This window comes from Nicotiana tomentosiformis, chromosome 12 (assembly GCF_000390325.3).
Source record: "Nicotiana tomentosiformis chromosome 12, ASM39032v3, whole genome shotgun sequence".
Taxonomy (NCBI): domain Eukaryota; kingdom Viridiplantae; phylum Streptophyta; class Magnoliopsida; order Solanales; family Solanaceae; genus Nicotiana; species Nicotiana tomentosiformis.
The window spans coordinates 83,064,091-83,086,255 of NC_090823.1; positions in this window are offsets into that span (position 1 = coordinate 83,064,091).

Below are 22,165 nucleotides of genomic sequence, written 5' to 3' on the forward strand. Positions count from 1 at the left end.
CCCAAACTCTAACCATTCTCACCACCCACCACCCCTAAATCCTCTCTACTCTCTCTTCTTCTCTGAGAAACCCTAGCCGCCGCCTCTCAAAACCCTCCCCTAATCCCTCTTCTAATGGGATTTCCCTCTCATCTCCTTACCATATTAGTATGTTTCCGCTATTGGTTGATTCTCCATGGTAGTACCTAATACTTGCCTAAACATGACAAGTATTACCACTCTGATTCTGTCCGATTGACTCCCATTTCATGAATCTGGATGATATTCCGTCTACACACGTTTATTCTACACCGTGTGAGTCCGATTTTGTTTATATTTTGTTGATTATTACTTACCCTAAAACTAGGGTTTACAGATTTTCTTCAAAATTGAACAAAATTGGTTCAAATCCCTGATTTTGAGTATTATTCTGTCTATATTCGTCCTATGCTACCGTGAGTCTAAAGTTTATATTCTGTTGATTCTTACTTACCCTAAAACTAGGGTTTTCATATTTCCTTAAATCGGACCAAAATTGGTTTGATTCTCTGATTTTTAGTGCTATTTGTGTCTATATTCATCCTATGTTACTGTTTTTGTGTATATTCCGTTGATATTTGTTTTCCCTAAAAACTAGGGTTTGGCCTGATTTTTCTCCTAAATTGGTTCTAATTGATTCTGCATGCTCTTCTTTCCTTATTTTTATGTCTGATCGATTATATTTTCTTGTTTGTTTATTCAATTCCTACTACTATAAAAACCCATTCCCCTTCCCTTTTTTTGGACAAAACTTCAATCATTATTTTCCCACTAAAACTGAAGCTTTACTCTGTGCTCGTTGAGTATCTTGTTCTGTTTTAGGCTCTTGGCTGGCTGAAAGCCAGGGCCACCAGATTTCTATTTTTTTCGACCTCTCTTGGGTGTGAGCACTGCCCTGGGTTCTTGAAACCCTTGGGAACTTGACACATTTGAGACTCTGGATCCTATTTGCTGTTCTTTCTTGTTTATTGAACAATCACTGGTTAGTTTCTAAACCTTCGCAATGTTTATTCCATTATGTTAGCATGTTTTCTGAAACTGCATGACTTCATGTATTCCCTTGACTCTTTTTTGTCTAATTCTACCTATAATTACTAGCCTAATAATGTTTTTGCACCTAGCTTAGTCAATTTGGATAGATTGAAGCATGTTTAGCTTGGTGATTACTGATAATCTGAATGTTCTACCTTGATTATATGGCTTAATCCATGTGTTCTGCCTAATTCTGAATCTCTAGTGATCAATTTTTGTCATTAATATGCCTTAGATTGTTTAAGACCTTCATTCTAAATGTATAGTGTTCCCCTACGAATATGATTGTCACTCTATGTGTTCTTGCCATATCCAATTCTGTACCTCTAATAACCTGTTATCCTTTCTTCCTTGACTGATGCCCTCTATGGTACCTGATCCTGTTTGTGTTATACTGTTTAATCCTGAGTTTGGTATAATCTGATCCTTTAAGTTCTAAACTGGTTTTATTAATTGGTTTTACTAGTCTAATGCCCTTGCCTGCTAACTTTGCGATCCCAGGCTCCTTGTTTTTTGTCATATGTAACTCTGGCCCAATGTATTAGTTTGCTTCTCGAGTTCGTGTTCATTATGTGATTATCTTAAAGTGTCTGCAAATGCTTTTCCAAACCTATTACTTTATTACTATTTCTTTTATTGTTTCTTGTTATGAGTCTAATTCTGGGCCAGCTGGAAGCAAGGCCCCCTAAATCTTCTCTATTAACCTCCCTAGTGTGAGCACTGCCCTGGGTTCTCGAAACCCTTGGGAACTCTGACACACTAGGGTCTAAAGTTCTGTGGCCACTTTGTCCCAATTGCTCAATTCTGCCTCCCTTTTCACCTACTGAATGAACCAATTGGTTTGTGTAAATGGTTGTTAATCAGCTGTGGTTACTGGGTTTTGGCTATTTTGTGTAAATGAAGATTGTTTTCTGGGTTTGATTGGCTATGACTTCTGGGTTGTGGTGAAACCTGTATGGATACGAAATTTGAAGGCCTGGCCAGACTGGGTGTACTTTGGGCCTGTCTTAGGCCCACTATAGTGATTTTGTAACTTTGTAATTTGATTCATTCATTAGGCCTGTAATAATGCTGTAATAACAATTGGGGTATTAGTAAAATTGGAAAAATAGGTTTATTCTAATATTTGCATGAACGGGTAGAAATCCTACCTATAGGTGTTTAATTTACTCAACATGTTCTGCTCCTATGTGTTGTTTGATAACCTGCCTGTAGGACCTGAGTATTTAATTCGTTTAACATATTCTGCTTCTATGTGTTTTATTAGATACCATGCCTATAGGAAATAAAGTGTCAATGACTAATCTTTCAATTTACATAACTGCAGCATATTCATTAGATACTATGACTATAAGGCGATGTTATCTTATGTTCTACAAAATCTGCATTTAGAAATCATCCCTATAGGGTTTTACTTGGTCAATTCACTATTATATTGCCCACCTAGGAGACACGCCTATAGGAGCTAAGTATAAAAAAATCTATTTCAATCGTTAATCATTAGAAATCCTGCCTATAGGGTAATACCACTCGCTTTTAAGTATTAATATTGAACTTTCAACACTGTTTCATTGCCACTATTAGAAAGCATGCCTATAGGATCAAACTGAGTAATTCTGAGTATCTTCAATAGTTATCACTGCCAACTACCGTATAAATCACCTAGATATCATGTCTATAGGTTTAATTGCTTATAATATGTAATCAGCAAGCCGACTGTGTAGTCGCTTAGAAATTGTACCTAAAATGGCATCTTGCTCTGAAACTGGCTGCACGTTTGAATCCCAAGGTCACATAGAAACCATGTCTATAGGGCTTAATGGCTTTAACTTGTCTCAATTCTGAAAATGTCAAATGCATAATTTATTTGCGTGCATTTGTTGTCTAAGTGTGGAGGCTAACTTGAGCCCTTAATTGCCTTCACATGAAGTCCAACTTATTTTGTATGTCGCCTAGTTTTATTATTTCTGAGCAGCCTAAGCTAAGTCTAGAAACCATCCAAAATAGAGGTCCAAACGCCTCTTGGGCCATAGGCATGGGACGCGTAGTGCACGCATAGGGCACGGTTTAGAATCAACTAGTGCGCTTTAGGTAAAAACTTAAATATAGTAATCGGGTAGCAAGAGATGATAGTCTGTACCCGCTGAATAATACGAGTAACACCCCACCTCGAGAGAGTTACGGAGTATTATTTATATTGTACGAGGTGATCCTTTAGGCTAAAAAACTTAGGACCCCCCATCTTGTCTTTAAACTAATTATCTGTGTTTACTCAAGGACTTTCTAATAATGAATGTTTTTTCAAATTTCTTGTTTTTCTCTCTGACTATTTGACTAATTCATATAATTCAAGTTCGGCCGGGACCCACAGTTGTGGACCTCGAAGAGTGCCTAACACCTTCTCTTCGAGGTAATTTGAGCCCTTACCCGATTTTTGGTAACACAAACTGGTTAAACTAGAGTTATTTGCAAATAGGTGCCCTAATACACCTCAAACCCGTTAGGTGGCGACTCTCTCTTTTAACACCTTCCTTTAAAAGAGTTGTCACGTATCAAAATCCGATTTTGTGAGAAAGAAAGGGCGCGACAATGAGGATGCCGATGTTGTAGAAGAGATACTAGAGTTGACTCTAGTGTCAGTAGTGTTGAGGATATTGACGGTGCTGAAGTTCATGTATTTTAGCACATTGGTCCTCACTCCAAGAATTTTTCCAAATTGTGTTTGGATGATGATATGAGAATAGAGTCATCCGAACCAATTGAGGGGTCAAGGAATGAGGAACAAGGTGCCTACATTCTGGAATTCTTCTTGCGAGAAAGTAAGGATTACACACCTCATCTAAAGGCCAAGGAGTGCAGAATACTACATTATTTCCTTGGGCCAGTTAGATTCGTTCCACTGCCCCAAGATCATAATCATAAGCTTGAGGCAAAACATGGGGTTCAATTCATAAGCTCGAGGTGGAGGCAGAAAGTGATTCACGCCGTATCGCGACATTAAATCAGGCACTTGTTGGGAGGCAACCCGACTTTATTGCTTTATTTTATTTTTATTTATTTTAAAATATTTTTTATTGTATTTTTTTGTAGTGTCGGTTTTTTATTTTCTAGGAGCATGAGAAGCAAAGTCATTGGAAGAAAGTAAGGCATGTGAGATGATAAGTACTAAGTGTGGGGTATCCGCACAAAGAATCAAGTATGGGAGAAATCTGAGTACCCCATGAGCTGCTAATACTTCGGCCTATGGCCTATCAGGGAGTTTCTTTTACACTCTTATATTTATGGGTGTGTATTGGGGATAATGCACAATTTTAATTGTGGGGTGAAGAGACTGTTTGGGTGTATTCCTATGCTACTTTAGTTGTGTTATTTTATATGTGTTGAAAAAAAAATTAAAAAAATAATTAGGTTGAAATAATCTCTCTTGGTTTTTCTTATGACCACGGTTCTTTTTCAAGGGATGACTTTTTGAACCGGGTAGTAGTTTTTTTTTAAGTAGAATTTTCAAAAGGTTTTGGACTTTTCCCAACGATGGACTTCCTAGACAGTTTTCTTGAGGGTTTAAAGTCTAAAACAAAATACAAAAAGATTTTTTTTCTTTTTTTCAACTGATAATGGAATGGGAAGAATTTGAGTATCTATGCTTTTTGACATGTTTTATGTTGGGGCTTAGAGTGGAGCATTTGTGCTGAGTACTTTCTTCTTGAGTCTTGTGACTATATGCCTTGATAGTATATGTGACTTATTCTGATACTTGGGCTCATCTTTTGACTCCTATTATGTACATCCTATGTGATTGAATTATATTATGACTGTGCTAGTTGCTTTAACTTGAGAGTTGGGTCTGAGCCATCCTGAGTAAGTCATGTGCATTGTGTGGGGTGAGATTTTGGTTGTACTTTGTGCCATCCCTTGTTAGTTTAAAACTTGCCCCCTGTGTGACTCGAAGTGAAATAATTAAGTCTTGTGAGTTTAGGAAATGATATAGGCGTTTCTTTGATTGACCCTTCAGTCTAATTGATTGACCCCAACCAAACATGCGTACGAGCCCAAAAAATCATACGAACCTACCGGAAAAGTCAGAATACCGATCAGAGATCGTTTACTAAAAATATTGACCGTGGTCAACTAAACCTCATTTTAAGTCAAAAATCACCTTTTCTTCAAATTTTACATGAAATCTATCCGAAAAATGACATAGACCACACACACAAATCAATAATCATGAAATGAATCAATGAGAGGTCTCGTAACACAAAAATTATGGCTAATATTCAAAACGATCGGTCAGGTCATTATAATAAAGTTTCGATCTTTATTCAATTTTCAAAAAGTCAATAAAAGTTAACCCATGCCCATATGGTCAAAACTCAAGTTAAGGGGTAGATCCCGGCTACCCATAACCCCACGAGTTCAAATAAGTAATTAGATTCTAAAACCGAGTCCAAACCGACTCCCAAATTCCCAATTTATACTCTCCAAAATTGTAGTGAAAACCTTCAGATTTCTCTTTCAAATTCCATAATCTATGTGTAATAATCCATGGGAAAATAAGATATATTATCAAAATAAAGTAGAAATCACTTACCCTCTTGCATTGTGTGAAATTCTTCTCAAAAAGTTGCCCCTCTCCAAGTAGGGTTATAAATACGAGAGAATAGGCTAAAATCCCGAAATTGAAACTTATATTAGTCTGTCCAGCACTACTCTTGAAGAACGCGGTAACAGCTTCGCATCGCGAAGCACAGAAAGCCTTTGCCCCAAAATAACCACTCGCGAACGCGAAGGTCCTCCCGCGAATGCAAAGCATCAGTATGCCAGCCCACGCGAACGCCAGCTAAGCCTTGCAAATGCGATGACCAACTAGCCCACACCCTTCGCGAACACGAGCCCTATGATGTGAACGGAAAGCACAAAATCCCGCCTGATAGAATCCTTCACCGCAAACATTCTCCCCTCGCGAATTGAATGAACACCAGACACTAAAAAATCTGATACTCCAAATCTTATGGAAATGGTCCGAAACCCTCTCGAAATAGAACCAAGCCCCCTGGGATCTCATCCAATCATACCAACAAGTCCATATACCTAATCTAAACTTATCCAAATGCTCAAAACAACACAACTAACATCGAAACCAAGAATCGACTACCAAAATCAATCTCTTAACTTCCAAACTTTCTAACTTTGCCAACCTCATCTGAATCATGCCTAAACATTCTGGATTTCAACCAAATTTTGTACAATGGTTCCAATAAACTAAGTGAATCTATCAAAAGTTCTGGAACCACAATCAAAACCTAATATCATCAAAGTCAAATCTCAGTCAAGCCTATGAACTCTCCAAACTTTCAAATTGCCAACTTTTGACAAATAGAGCCAAAACATTATAGCAACCTCAAAATCCTAATTCGGACATACGCCTAAGTCAAAACGTACCATATGAACCCACTGAAAGCATAAAATTACCATTTCGAGGTTATTTAACTCAAAAGTCAATACTCTTACAACTTAAGCTTCCAACAATAGAACTAAGTATTCTAATTCACTCCCAAACCTTCCTGAAACCAAACCAACCATACCCGTAAGTCATAAAATAACCAAAAAGCATACGGAAATCATCAAATAGGAAAATTGGGCTCAAATACATGAAACGAAGCCATGTCATAGCATTCTCCCCTCTTAAACAAATGACCGTCTTTGAATGAGTTCATATCGATATTCTAAAAAGATGAGTATATCTATTATGTATATCATGCTCGGTCTCCCAAATCGCCTTCTCGACCTGTTGACCCCTCCACTGAACCTTCACTGATACAGTATCTTTAGATCTTAACTTCAGAACCTATCTATCCAAAATGACCATTGGCTCCTCTTCATAAGCCAGATTCTCATCCAACTGCACTAAACTGAAATCCAACACATGTGACCAATCCTCATAATACTTTTGAAGTATGGAAAAATGAAACACCGGATGAACTCCCGACAAGCTGGGGAAAAGCGAGTCTATAGGCCACCTCACCAACTCTCTCTAGCACCTCAAATGGGCCAATACACTGAGGGCACAACTTGCCTTTCTTCCCAAATCTCATCACGCCTTTCATAGGCGAAACTCAGAGAAGACCCTTTTCACCCTCCATGAATGCACCATCATGAACCTTCTTATAAACATAACTCTTTTGCCTGGACTTCTTATAAACATAACTCTTTTACCGGAATGAAAAGTGCAGACTCGGTCAATATGTCCACAATGACCCAAAAATGTCGCAAAGTGGGTCTCACATTCGTGATGAAGGATTCTGGCAGGTGGGATTTTGTTATTCACATTGGCATCAAAAGGCTTGCATTCGCAAAGGGTGTGGGTTGGTTGGTCATTGCGTTTGTAGGGCTGAGCTCGTGTTCGCGTAGGCTAGGCATACTGGTGCTTTGTATTCACGAAGAGTTATTTTGGGGAGGAGACTATCTGTGCTTCGCAAAGGCAGAGGCTATCTATGGTTCGCGAATGCAAAGATGTGACCACGTTCGTGAAGGGTAGTGCTTGGCAGACTAATTTAAGTTCCAATATAAGGATTTTAGCCCATGCGCTCATATTTTGAACTCTAAAGTTGGAGAGGGACGATTTTGGAAGGAGATTTTCACACAAATCAAGAGGATAAGTGATTTCTACTTGATTTTGATCATATATATTGTTTCTCCATCGTTTATTACAAATATATCATGGAATTTAAAATAGAAATTTGGGGATTTTGACTACAATTTTGGAGAGTGTAAATTAGGGATTTGGGAGTCTATCTGGACTCGATTTTGGAAGGTAATTATGTATTTGGACTCGCGGGGTTATGGGTAGCACGAATCTATCCCTTGACTTGGGTTTTGATCATATGGGTCGGGTTAACTTTTGTTGACTTTTTAGAAATTGAATGAAGATCAAATCTTTGTTGTTTGGAATTGATTCATATAGCCTTGTTTGACACTATTAATTGTTTTGTGCTAGATTTGACATGTTAAGAGGCCAACCTAATAGGCCAGGGATTCTTGGAGTATTGATTCTCGCTCGTTCGAGGTATGTATCCTTCCTAGGCTTGACTTGAGGGTATTTTCCCATAGGCTATGATATTTGCTATATGTTGGGAGTGGTGCATATGCATGATGACAAACACATATGCGTGCACCGTGGTTATTCATGATCCAAATAGTCTTTAAGCTATTATATGCCTTGTTTTGCTATCAAATTTCTTTGATAACGTGTTTTCTCCGCTTGTATGACTACATGAGCTATTATTCATGTTAGAAATCATGTCTAGGTTATTGCTTATTTGTTTGAGATATGATAAGGCTATTGTTTTCTACGTTGAGCAATTTTCCTTAGTTGTAATCATATTTTGCTGTCATAATATTATCCACATTTTATATCTCTGTGTTTGTGCACTATTTATATGTTATATCACATGTCGTTAGTGCCCTTCTATGTGTGACACGGGTTTGAGCCGAGTTGTTGTATGTTGGTATATTCCTTGCAATATTTTGATTATGATACTGTGGAATGTTGGCATATTGATACTTTAGGTGATTGATGGTTGATTTTGGTCCATAGAGCTATTTTGAGAGGATTGATGACTAATCTTTGGCCATAGAGTCGTGTTGATATTGATAATGAGGTAACAGTTGCGTCAAGGCCCCCATATTAGACTGAGTGATATTGATCATTGATTTTGATTCGATTAGTGCTTGGTCTAGGATCTTCCCCTCCGGAGTCAGGTGATAATCCATGTTACTTTGGGCCATATGAGTGCAGGCACATAAGATGTGCTTAGTGAAGGACTCATGCCAGGAACTTGTACAATGCTGAGTGTGTGCGTGTGTGTGTGATGATTCAGGGGCATTGTGCTAGGCACTGTGAGGGTGCTGAGAGTATGGTTAAGGGGTAGTTATTTTAGGCACTAGGAATGTGTTGAGTTTGTGTATACTTGATGATTAAACTGTGATGTTATTGATCGTGGCATATATATTTGGCATGCAGGCATAGAGTTATATTTTCTCATGCTAACTGGCATTTGATGCCTCTATTTGATGTTTAGAGCTTGAAAACAAAGTTTACTTCGATAAATCCCCATCTAGGTGATTTCTGGGGAAATATTGATGCCTTGACAGATATACCTGAAAAGCATGATTATTTCTCCTCTTATTGTGTTAGAGTTGAATCGTTACTATTTGAGTTACTTTTCCTTATATGCCATTATTATGTTGCTATTGTTATTGTTGGCAGTTGAAAGTGAGTATTGGACTTTGCTAAACCACATCACTCCTTTCATCGATGTTAGGCTTGCTACTTACTAAGTACATGAGGTAGGTTGTACTCATACTATACTCTACACTTTATGTGCAGATTCAGGAGTTGGACTTAATTGAGCATTGCAAGCTGAGTTGTGATGTGCTATTGAGACCGAGGTAGAGTTGCTTCTCGATCACAGTCCCTAGCGTCACTTCCTATATTTCATTACTATTGTTGTTTCAGACAGTATTTCATATTAGCAGACTTGTATTCATACTGTAGAGCTCATGACTCATTATTACCAGTTTCTGGGGATTCGTTAATGGTTTGGCATTATCTATGCTTATTCGACTTTCAGTTCTATTTATCATGTCTTTGCTATTCTTTTGTTGCAAATGTTATGATTGTCTTTCTTAGAAAGTGGGGTTAGGCGCCATCATGACCGGTGGTGGCTTTGGGTCGTCAGAGGTTGGTATCAGAGTACTAGGTTGCTTAGGTCTCACAAGTCATGAACAAGTCTAGTAGAGTCTTGCGGGTCAGTACAGAGAAGTCTGTACTTATCTTCGAGATGCTACAGAGGTGTTAGGAAAACTTCTCTTTTTTTCATTCTCTATCGTGCGGATTTGTTTATCCCTAAGTTTGAATCTATGCTCTTCTATTCTCTCACAAAACTAGATTCGTTCTTCTGATACAATTGAGTAGGCGCAAGTAGCCCTAGGCCAAGGCCGCGAGAGGCCAGGGCCAAAGTAGAGACTGGGTGGAGCATGTGCTACAGTTAGGGGCCCTACTCGAGCAGCTGATGTGGAGACACCAGTATCTCCCGTGGAGGGGCATATTTTAGACTATGTTGAGTCGATGGGACCAGTTGAGGTTCCCCAGGGTTTAAGTGCTACACTACTTGTTCAGGATGCTTTGGTTTGTATGGTCGGTTTATTCGAGAGTATGGCTCAGGCCAGGAAGTTTCCTACTTTATTGGCTACTTCTCAGGTAGGTGGCAGAGCGCATACACCAGCTACTCATACCCACGAGCAGATTGATCTAGGTTTTTAGACACTGGGAGTGGTTCCAATTATTACACCACATGCAGTAGTTGCTGATGGACCAGTTGTTGAGCTTGAATTGTACGAGAATGTGCAGATGAGTTAGAGAGGTTCAGGAGGATGGATCCTCCAAGTTTTGATGGTTCTCCATAGTAGATCCCCAGGATTTCCTTGATGGTTGCTCTGAGATTCTTCAGAATCTCAGACTTGTGGAGTGCAATAGAGTGTATTTCACCGTGTTTCACCTTAAAGGGCTAGCCAAGAGGTGGTGGTAGTCATATGACCAGGGCAGGGTAGTTGCTTACCCTCCTCTTACTTGGGCTTAGTTCTCCAGGGTCTTTTTGGAGAAGTTTGTGCCCCGCACTAAGAGAGATGAGCTGAGGAGGTAGTTTGAGCATCTTTAGCAGGGTCAGATGTTAGTTACTGATTGTGAGATAAAGTTTACTAAGTTGTCACATTATATTGTTGTTTTGATTCCCTCTTAGGAGGAGAGAGTATGGAGATTCATTGATGGTCTTCACTACGGTATTCACCGTGCTTTGGATAGAGAGACAGAGACTGGGACTTCATTTCCCTAGGCAGTTGAGATAGCGCGTCGTATTGAGAGAATCTATAGTGAGACTAGAGAGATGATACAGTGTAGCGACAAGAGGTCCAGACATTCGGGCAGCTTCAATGGTGCCTCATTTGGAGGCCGAGGTCGATATGGGAAAGGCCATTCTAGAAGGCCAGCTTATCATGCACCACCACCTAGTCGAGGAGCTCCTATGCTGTATTTATTCAGTGCATTTCCAGCGCAGAGTTCTCATCATGCTCCAGATATTTAGAGCTTATCTGTACCGGGTTATTCTAGTAGATATTCTGGCGAGGTCTGACTCAAGCCCTGCCATCATTTCTAGTCAAAGGTTGCTATGAGTATGGAGACTTGGGGCACATCAGGAAATATTATCCCCATTTTCGCAGAGGTTCAGGGCAGTAGGGAAGTTAGATTATGATTACTGAGCCAATTGCTACACTACTCGCTCAGCCAACACGGGGTGGAGGTCATCTAGGACGTGGACATCCTAGAGGTGGAGCTCAGTCTACTGGAGGTCAGGCTAAATGTTATGTGTTCCCAGGGAGGACCGAGGTCGTCGCTTCTAATGTAGTTATTACAAGTATTATTTCTATGTGCCACATGGATGCTTCGGTATTGTTTGATCATGGCTCTACCTATTCATTTGTGTCGTCATACTTTGCTTCCTATTTGGATATTCCACGAATTCGCTTGTTACCCATGTTCATGTATATACACCAGTTAGGGATTCCATTATGGTGGATCAAGTTTATCGGTCATGTGTGGTCACTATATGTGATTTTTAAGACGAGAGCAGATTTTCTATTGTTAGATATTGTAGATTTTGATGTGATCCTGGGTATGGATTGGCTATCTTCGTACCATGCTATTCTTGATTGTCATGCTATGACCGTCACGTTGTCTATGTAGGGGTTGCGAAGGTTTGAATGGAAGGGTTCTCTTGTTCCGAGTCCTAGTAGAGTGATCTCATTTCTGAAGGCTCAACAGATGGTTGAGAAGGGGTATTTTTCATATCTAGATTTTGTTAGAGATGTTAGTGCTGATACTTCCACTATTGAGTCAGTTCCAGTAGTGAGGGATTTTCTGGATGTGTTTCCTGTAGTCCTACCCGGCATGCCACCCGATATGGATATTAATTTCGGAATTTATTTGGCACCGGGCACTCAGCCCATATCTATTCCATCGTATTGCCTGGCTCATGCTGAGTTTAAGTAATTGAAGGAGTAGTTACATGATTTGTTGGATAATGGGTTCATCAGGCCTAGTGTTTCACCTCGAGATGCGCCGGTGTTGTTTGTTAAGAAAAAAGATGGTTCTTTGAGAATGTGTATTGACTATAGGCAATTGAACAAGTTTACCATCAAATACAAGTATCCACTACCTTGTATTGATTATTTGTCCGATCAGCTTCAGGGTGATAGTGTGTTCTCAAAGATTAACTTGATATCGGGGTATCACTAGTTGAAGATTAGGGCTTCAGACATCCCTAAGACGACTATCAGGACATGTTATGGGTATTATGAGTTTTTGGTTGTGTCTTTTGGGTAGACTAATGCCTAAGAAGCTTTCATGCATTTGATGAACATTGTGTTCCAGCTGTATTTGGGGTTTTTTGTCATTGTGTTCATTGATGATATTTTGGTATATTTCTATAGCAGGGAGGAGCATGAGCAACATTTGAGGATTGTGCTTCAGAATCTGAGGGAGAAGAAGTTGTATGCTAAGTTCTCCAAATATGAGCTTTGTTTGGACTCAATGGCATTCTTGTCCCACGTGGTGGCTAGTGATGGGATCAAGGTGGATCCGATGAAGATTGAAGCAGTTCAGAGTTGGATTAGACCTTCTACCACTGTGGAGATCAAGAGTTTCTTAGGTTTGGTTGGCTACTATCATCTCTTCATGGAGGGATGCTTATCTATCGCATCTATATTGACCAAATTGACTCAGAAGAGAGATCTTTTCATATGGTCTGACGAGTGTGAGGGGAGCTTTCAGAAGCTTAAGATTTCTTTGACTACAACTCCAGTTTAGGTATTACCCTCAGGATTGGGGATGTATATTACTTATTGTGATGGTTCACGTGTTTGTCTTGATTGTGTTTTGAGGGCGGTCGGGTGACTGCCTATGCATCGTGCTAGTTGAATCCTATGAGAAGAATTATCTGGTACATAATTTGAAGTTGTAACTATTGTGCACACACTCAAGATTTGGAGGCACTACTTGTTTGGTGTGTCTTGTGAGGTTTACACTGATCGTCGAAGTCTTCAGATTCTATCCAGGAAAAAAGATTTGAATTTGAGGCAGCGGAGGTGGTTGGAGTTGTTGAAAGATTATGATATCATTATCTTGTATCACCCGGGGAAAGCGAATGTGGTAGCAGATGCCTTGAGTAGAAAGACAGAGAGTATGGGGAGTTTGGCATTTATCCCAGCTATGGACCAACCTTTGGCTATGGATATTCAAGATTTTGCTAACAAATTTGTGATATTGGATATTTTTGAGCCTAGTAGGGTTCTCGCTTGTGTTGTTGCATAGTCGTCCTTGTTTGAGCACATCAAGGCTCGTCAATATGATGATCCATATTTTTATTGTCGTTGGACACGATATTGCGAGGTGGTGCTAAGGAGGTGGCTATCGGTGATGATGGTGTATTGCGACCTCAAGGTCAAATTTGTGTTCTTAATATGGATGGTTTAAGGAAGTTGGTTCTTGAGGAGGCTCATAGTTCACAGTATTCTATTCATCCGGGTGCTACGAAGATGTACCGTGATTTGAAGCAGCATTACAGGCGGCGGAGGATAAAGAAGGACATTGTTGGATATGTTGCACGGTGTTTGAAATATCAGCAGGTCAAGTATGAGCATCAAAGACAGGGTGGTTTCCTTCAAAAGATTGAGATACAAGAGTGGAAGTGGGAAGCCATTACTACGGACTTTGTGGTAGTATTTCCACAGACTTTGAGGAGACACCAACAAAATTTGATGCTCCAAAACTCATGAAAGTGGTCCGAAACCACCCTAAAATACACCCGAGCCCCACCGGGACTCCATCCAAACATACCAACAAGTCTATAAATCTAATCTAAACTTGTACAAATGCTCAAAATACCACAACTAATTTCAAAACTAAGAATTGACGATCAAAATCGATCTCTTAACTTTCAAACTGTCTAAATTTTCCAAACTCGTCAGAATCATGTCTAAACATTTCAGATTTTAACCAAACTTTGCACACAATTTCCAGTAAACAAAACTAATCTATCCAAAGTCTCGGAACCATAATCGATACCTGATATCATCAAAGTCAACTCCCGGTCAAACCTATTGTAACGACCCGACCGGTCATTTTGAGCGTTAGCATTCCGTTTAATGGTTTGAGGTCTTGAGTAGGTTCATATGATGTATTATGACTTGCGTGAATAGTCGGTTTTGATTTTTGAGTGGTTCTGAACTAATTTGGAAGAATGATTCTCAATTTAGAAGCTTTAAGTTGGAAGGGTTAACTAAGTTTGACTTTTATGTATTTGACCTCGGATCGGAGTTTTGATAGGTCTGTTAGGTCCACATGGTGATTTTGGACTTGGGCGTATGCCCAGATTTGAGTTCCGGTGTTCCTAGATGATTTTGAGGCTAATTGTTGAAAGGTAGAAGTTTGAAGGTTTGGAGAGTTGATAGGTTTGACCTATAGTTGATTTTGTGGTTACTGATGTCCGTTTGGGATTCAGAACCTTGGAATAGGTTTGTTTTGTGATTTATAACTTATGTTCAAATTTGGGGGTAATTTCGAGTTGTTTATACGTGTTCGGTGTAAATTTGGAATTGAAATAGTTCATTAAGCTTGAATTGAGATGCGTTTCATAGTTTTGATGTTATTTTGTGTGATTTGAGGCCTGAAATAGGTCTGTGTAATGTTTTGGGACTTTTTGGTATATTTGAACAGGGTCCCTAAAGGCTCGGGGTGTGCTTCGGGATGGTTCCAGATCCTTTAGACCTTGTTTGGCATTTCTGTTCTGGTGTCTTTGCACCTGCGTGTTTAGTTTCGCAGGGGCATGTCCGCAGGTGGGGATAGTAGGACGCCAATGCTAGATTTTGGGATGGGGTAGAGTTTCGCAGATGCAAAGCTTAGGGCGCATCTGCGGGATCGCAGAAACAGTGACTCTGGCACAGAAGCGAGAAGGCAGGAAGGAGGGATGTTGCGCAGAAGCGGAATTTCCTCGCACCTGCGATACTGCAAAAACGAAAGAAGGTCCGTAGGTGCGAGAGGTCGGGTATAACCGGTACTCGCAAAAGAAAGGTCTTTGTCGTATAAGCGATGCTGCAGAAGCGACAGTTTGATCGTAGAAGCGAAATTTGCTGGGCATAGGCTTATATTCGAAGGGTTTGGTGTTTTTATCACATTTTGAGATTGGGAGCTCGGATTGAGATGATTTTGAGGATAGTTTAACCAATTGGATTGAGGTAAGTGTCTTGACTCGGTCTTGATTATTATTCATGATTCTATATTTGATTTGGCATTTGATTGGTGAATCTAAAAGAGAAATTGGGGTTTATTGGCTAAACATTTTTTAAAGTAAATATTTGAGTTTTGAACATCGATTTGAAGTCGGATTTGGATGAAACTTATATGGTTGGACTCGTATTTGAATGGTTTACCGGAATTTGTGAGTTTTGTCGGGTTCTGTGGTACTGGCTGGGGTTGACTTATTGGCTGACTTTGAGTATTTGATTAAAGATTCGACCTTTATCGTTTAGGTTTGATTTCTATGGCATTATTTGATATTATTAAGTTGTTTTTGGCTAGATTTAAGCCGTTTGGAGGTCGACTCGTGTGTGAAGGCATTTTTAGAGTATTATTTTGGCTTGTTTGAGGTAAGTATCTTACCTAAACTTGGTTGATACACTAGTTTGCTGTGTTATTAATGATGGATTCATGCTATGGGTGGCGCACGTGTGAGGGGTTGAGCCCATGGGCGTGCACCGGGGTATTATCCATGCTTGGAGTAGTGCTTAGGCTACGATATGCCTTGAATTGATTTCTAAGCCTCATGCTATTATATTTCTTATGTTTGTACCCCTTTGTGAGCTAATTGGATCATGTTAGAGGTTACATGCAGGTTAATTCCCTGATGCAACATGATAACTGCTATTTTGTGACGAAATTGTCTAATTTAAGCTATGATAGTGCACTTTGCACAGGCATACACCTTAGCATGTAACTTATATTAGTTCATGAGTATATAATTTGAGATCCATTGTTCATGTACATGTATTCTTGTATATATACTTTCTGTGTGATATGGACTGGACTGATAGCATGTGAGTGGTCCGTGCGGACCTGAGTTATGATAACACGTGAGTTGTCCATGCGGTTGTTACTATCTGCACTTGAGTTGTCCATGTGGTTGTTATTATTGACATATGAGTTGTCCGTGCAGCGTGTGGATAAGGATCTATCCCCTAGTGTCACCCTCTCATGTTTCTCTCTTGATGGTTTACACGTAGGTTGCGAAAAAATGACGGGTTCTGGTTGATGTGGATTTTGGTAAAGTTGATCATTGGTTGGACTTTGCATCTCTTATCTATTTGCAAACTCTTTAGATGTATACATGATTTTTCTACATATCTTCTTTATATGCTAGCTCCAGAATGTATACATATACATGCCTTCATGCATATCTTCTCTATATGCTACCTTACATGATGAGATGAGACACGGTACATATCTTCTCTATATGTGAATCCGTGTGATTTGACTTGTTTAATCACGCATATCTTCTCTATCTGCACTTGTTGAAGGATTAAATGTTGTTTCGCGCATATATTTTCTATATGCAATTGTGGAAGATTATTTGATACTCTACGCATATCTTCTCTGTATGCAAATTTGACGATTTAATGATATTGGACACATAACTTCTCTATATGCTGGATTGTTAACTAATACAAGACTTAGCACATCATCTCTTTGTGCACCGATGTGGTTTATCTATGATATATGATTAGATGGCACCATTGTTATGTTCTTGTAAAATTTAGGAATTAAACAGGGTATTAGCAAGTATCATCAATAATTATTGCCACTATTACCTTGGCGAGGATAGTTATGATACTTGTTGAGTACATGGGGTCGGTTGTACTCATACTACACTTTTGCACCTTGTGTGCAGATCTTGGAGCTGAGCTGCTATGGATGATGGAAGCTGGCATAGAAGACGTACCTGCTTTCCGAATATAGCTACCATTTGTCCTTGGTAGATTTGGATTGGTACTCTATTTATGTATATTCCAAACAGATGTTGTATTACTTTTTGTACCCGTTTGTAAATCTAAATCTTAGTAGCTCATTTCACTTACTACCAATTCTTGGGATATTATATTGAAAGTTTAGCTATTTCATTAATTGATTATTTATGATCTTCATTGAAATTATGTAATTGTTAATTGGCTTACCTAGCGGTTTGGGTTAGGTGCCATCACGACTGAGTGAAATTTGGGTCGTGACAGCAATGAACTCTCCAAACCTTCAAATTGTCAATATTCAGCAAATAGCGCCAAAACATCTTAGTAATCTCAAAATCCAAATTCGGACATACGCCTAAGTCCAAAATCACCATACAAACTTACCAGAACCATCAAATAACCATTCTGAGGTCGTTTACTCAAAAGTCAAATATTGGTCAACTCTTACAACTTAAGCTTTCAACAACGAAACTAAGTGTTCCAATTTACTCCCCAACCTTTCCGAAACCAAACCAACCATCCCCGTAAGTCACAAATTAATAAATAAGCATAAAAAAATATCAAATAGGAAAATAATGCTCAAATATATAAAATGACCGTCCGGGTCATAACAACAACTTACATACAACTTTTATACAACTTGCATACATTTTTATTGTTGGATGTATTTTTTCTTTCTCTTCGAGTTTCAATATGAAACTCCAATTAAAATCAACTCTAATATTTACCAAACTCTCTCAAAATTATCATATAAACTGGAAAAAATATTCTCAATCGTTTGTAACAACATCCACTCCAAATAAATAATAATTTTGCAAAATTCTATTTTCAAATTCTAAACTATTAAAGCTTTTTAGTTGCTGTCACTGGAGCTTTTAATGAATTTTAATTAGGTTTATTATGTTTTTGTAATAAATATTAAGCTATTCTCTATGGTATCCAAAACACAATATATTTAATTAGTTCAGTTGAGTCTATAAGATTGAAGCTTCAGATATCGATGCTTTAAAACAAAAATTTCCAATTACGTGCACAAACTTGAAAGTGCAACATCCAAACAATTGAATATGAAATCAGTTATTATATTTTAAACGGAGAGAAATACAAGGTCTCTAAATTCTTTGGGAGGCATGAAAAAGAGAAATAAGGAAAGAGAAAATGTAACGACCCGACCGGTCGTTTTGAATAATTGCATTTTGTTCAGATATTTGAAGTCTCGAGTTGTTTCAAATGATGTATTATGACTTGTGTGAAATGTCAATTTTTGTTTTTGGGTGATTCAGATTGATTTGGAAGTATGATTCTCATTTTAGAAGCTTTAAGTTGGATGAGTTGACCAAGTTTGACTTTTGTGTCTTTGACCTCGTATCAGAGTTTTGATAGTTCCGTTAGTTATTTTGGACTTGGCTGTATTTCCGAATTTGCATTTGGATGTTTCTAGAAGGTTTTATCACAATTTGGTGAAAGTTGAAAATTTGAAGGTTTGGAATGTTCGTAAGTTTGACCGCGAGTTGACTTTGGTATGTTCGGACGGAGTCCCGAGGGGCTCAAGGGAGTTTCGGTCGTGTTTCAGACCATTTTGAGTCATGCTGATTAATGCTGGTTTTGGCTGAGTTCTACAGAAGCAGAGCTTCTGTTGCAGAAGCGGTAAGTGGTCCGCAAAAGCGAAATGTCTGGGTAGAAGCTTATAAATTCGAGGGTTTGATTATTTTTTCATATTTTGAGTTGGGGACTTCGGATTTGGGCGATTTTGGAGGCGATTTTCACCACATGGATTAGGGTAAGTATTTTTGACTTGGTTTTGTTATATTCCATGATTCCATCTTCGATTTTTGCACTTGATTGAAGATTCTAAAAGAGAAATTGGGGGGTTTTGTCAAAACTTTTCTAAATTGGATATTTGAGATATGAACATCTATTCAGAGTCGAATTATTTTAGTATGGTTAGACTAGTAATTGAATGTGTTATCAGGATTTGTGAGTTTTGCCGGGTTCCGAGCAGCGGGCCTGGTTTGACCTTTTGGTTGGCTCTAAGTAATTGATTAAATATTGGACCTTTATCGTTTGGTTTTTTTTTCTTTGGCATTATTTGATGGGTTTGAGTTGCTTTTGGCTAGTTTCGAGCCGTTTGGAGGTTGATTTGTGCGAGATGGCATTTCTAGAGTGTTATTTGGCTTGTTCGGTATTGGATTTGGCTTGTTCGAGATAAGTAGAATTTCTAAACTTGGAATTGAGGGTAAATATCCCTAGGAACCATGTTAATTGTGATGTGTTGTGGTCACGCACATGCTAGGTGACGGACGTGTGGGCGTGCACCGGGTAATCATGATTCAGCTTGACTTTTATACTGTATTTCTATCATGTCTGGTTTTATCCATGTTTTTCCTACTTATTTGATTACCTGAGCTGTGATTCATGTTAGAAATCATATTCAAGCTATGTGCGTATTCGATTGAGACCTAATGAGGCTATTTCTGTTATTTTGAGTTATCTAATTTAAGTGTAATTATACACTCAGTCATGATTCTTCATTTGCATATCATATCTTAGTATTTGTTCATCATTCATTGTTACATCGCATGTTATCATTGTTTTTCCAAATGTGGAGTTGTTGGGCTGAGTGGTATGAGATTGTGAGCCCTTGAGACTTGAGAGGTTGATGACTAAGGTGGGCCTTAGAGCCGTGTTGAGAGTGTTGTTGTGGATCGGGTTGCACGCTGCAATAGGCCATATTGGCTTTATTATTATTATTATTATTATTATTATTATTATTATTATTATTATTATTATTATTATTATTATTATTATTATTATTATAATTATTATTATTATTATTATTATTATTATTATTATTATTATTATTATTATTATTATTATTATTATTATTATTATTATTATTATTATTACTACTACTACTACTACTATTGTGGATCGGGTTGCACGCAACATAAGGCCTTATTGGCTTTTGATTAGTGCTTGGGCAGGATCTGCCCCTCCGGAGTCTGACATACAAGCAGTGAGCGCATGCACAATAATATACATACACATGCACAATTATTATTATTATTATTATTACTATTGTGGATCGGGTTGCACGCAACAAAAGGCCTTAGTGGCTTTTGATTATTGCTTGGGTAGGATCTGCCCCTTCGGAGTCTGACATACAAGCAGTGAGCACATGCACAATGATATACATACACGTGCCTTGGTGAGGGGCATTGATGCCAGGCACTCGTACAGTGCTGAGTGATTGTTTATGTGTGATGAAGTAGGCATTTGAGACAGACAACTTGAGTATGTTGAGGTGAGAGCACCTAGGGATATCGTCGTGAAATCATTCATTTGACATACATACTTGGCATGTAGGCATAGAGATGCATTTTCCTCATCCTAGACGGTAATATGACATTTATGATTTGAAATGTATATTTCACATGTAGGCATACAAATGTATATTCCTCATGATAGATAGTATATGATAATTGATGACTTGACATGCATATCGACATGTAGGCATAGAGATGTAAAGGAAAAGCTATTTTTGAGTATTGATTGAGGGTTTTTGTCGTAAGTATCCTGCCTAATATTATGTGGGAGAACTACCCCGTAGGGATTGAATTGTTTGTACTATTTGAAATACGTAAAAGACGTGTACACGTGGTGACGAGTGTGTACACGGCCTATATGTGAAAATTTGACCGGCTTAGACTCTTAGGTTCTTATGTATATAAAATGAAGTTGTCTTATCATGTTAAATCCTCCATTGCTAAATTTCCCTTATGTGTCTTATCTGAGGTTGATTGATTCATATTCTACCCTTGTGGCCAAATATACTCTTATATGCCTTAATTGAAGTTGTTGCCTCTTTTATTACCATGTTATCTCTTTCGTAATTGCTTAACCTTAATTGAAGTTATTGTTATCCCTTCCATTGTTGACTTATCCTTATTTGGGATCATTGTTACATATTATCTCTCTTATCGTTGAGTTGTACCTAATTGAAATCATTGTTACATGTTACCTCTCTTATCATTGAGTTGTACCTATTTGGATTCATTGTTAAATGTTATCTCTCTTATTGTCGAGTTGTACGTATTTGTAATCATTGTTACATGTTATCCCTTCCATTGTTGAGTTACTCTTATTTGATATCATTGTTACACACTATCTCTCCCATTGTTGAGTTATTCTTGTTTAAGACCATTATTACTTGTTATGTCTTTCATTGTGAGCTCGTTCTTCTATTTTTTGTTTTTAGAGATTTTTGTGTTGATTTACTTGCCGTACTCCCGTGTTATTGTTGTTGTACTTAGTGTCATTGAGCTGAGTGCTATGTGTGGTTGTGGTATTGGAAATGTTTTGAGGAAATGCTATGGCATATGGGCACATGTGGTGCAAGTTGTTATATTGTCTTGTTATGTTTTTGGCATACAAGATATTGTTGAGAGGATTGTCGGGGTGTTCGCACGTGAGTTGCCCGTGCTATAGTTATTATTGATATTTGCAAATGCGGCATGACAAGGTGGGCTATATATATGTGTGTGGGTTTGCGCATGTGGCGAGACAAGGTGAGAATATTATTATTCACATGCGTCGAGATAAGGCACGCATTTACTTTATTGTTGCACACGTGGCGAGACAAGGGGGGCTATGTCAGTGATGATTTGTGATGGCCTGGGGGCATTGTCATTGATGATATTTATGTAGTGGTGTTCCTACCTTGTGTGAGTTATGCATTTTACGTTTTGTTGTGTTTTTTCTTATGTGCCATTCGTTGTCTCTACTCTTACTTGTTGACTTGAGTTGTGATAGAACATTTGCATAAGCATACATGTAATGAATCACTCATATCAGTTTAAGAGGATTAATCATGATGTTTATTGATCAGTTACATGTATTCTCATTTACTTGCCTTCTCTGTGAGAGTTGTACTATTGGCACGTGAGTTGCCGTGCGGTTATGAGTTATTGTTATTGCTGGCATGTGA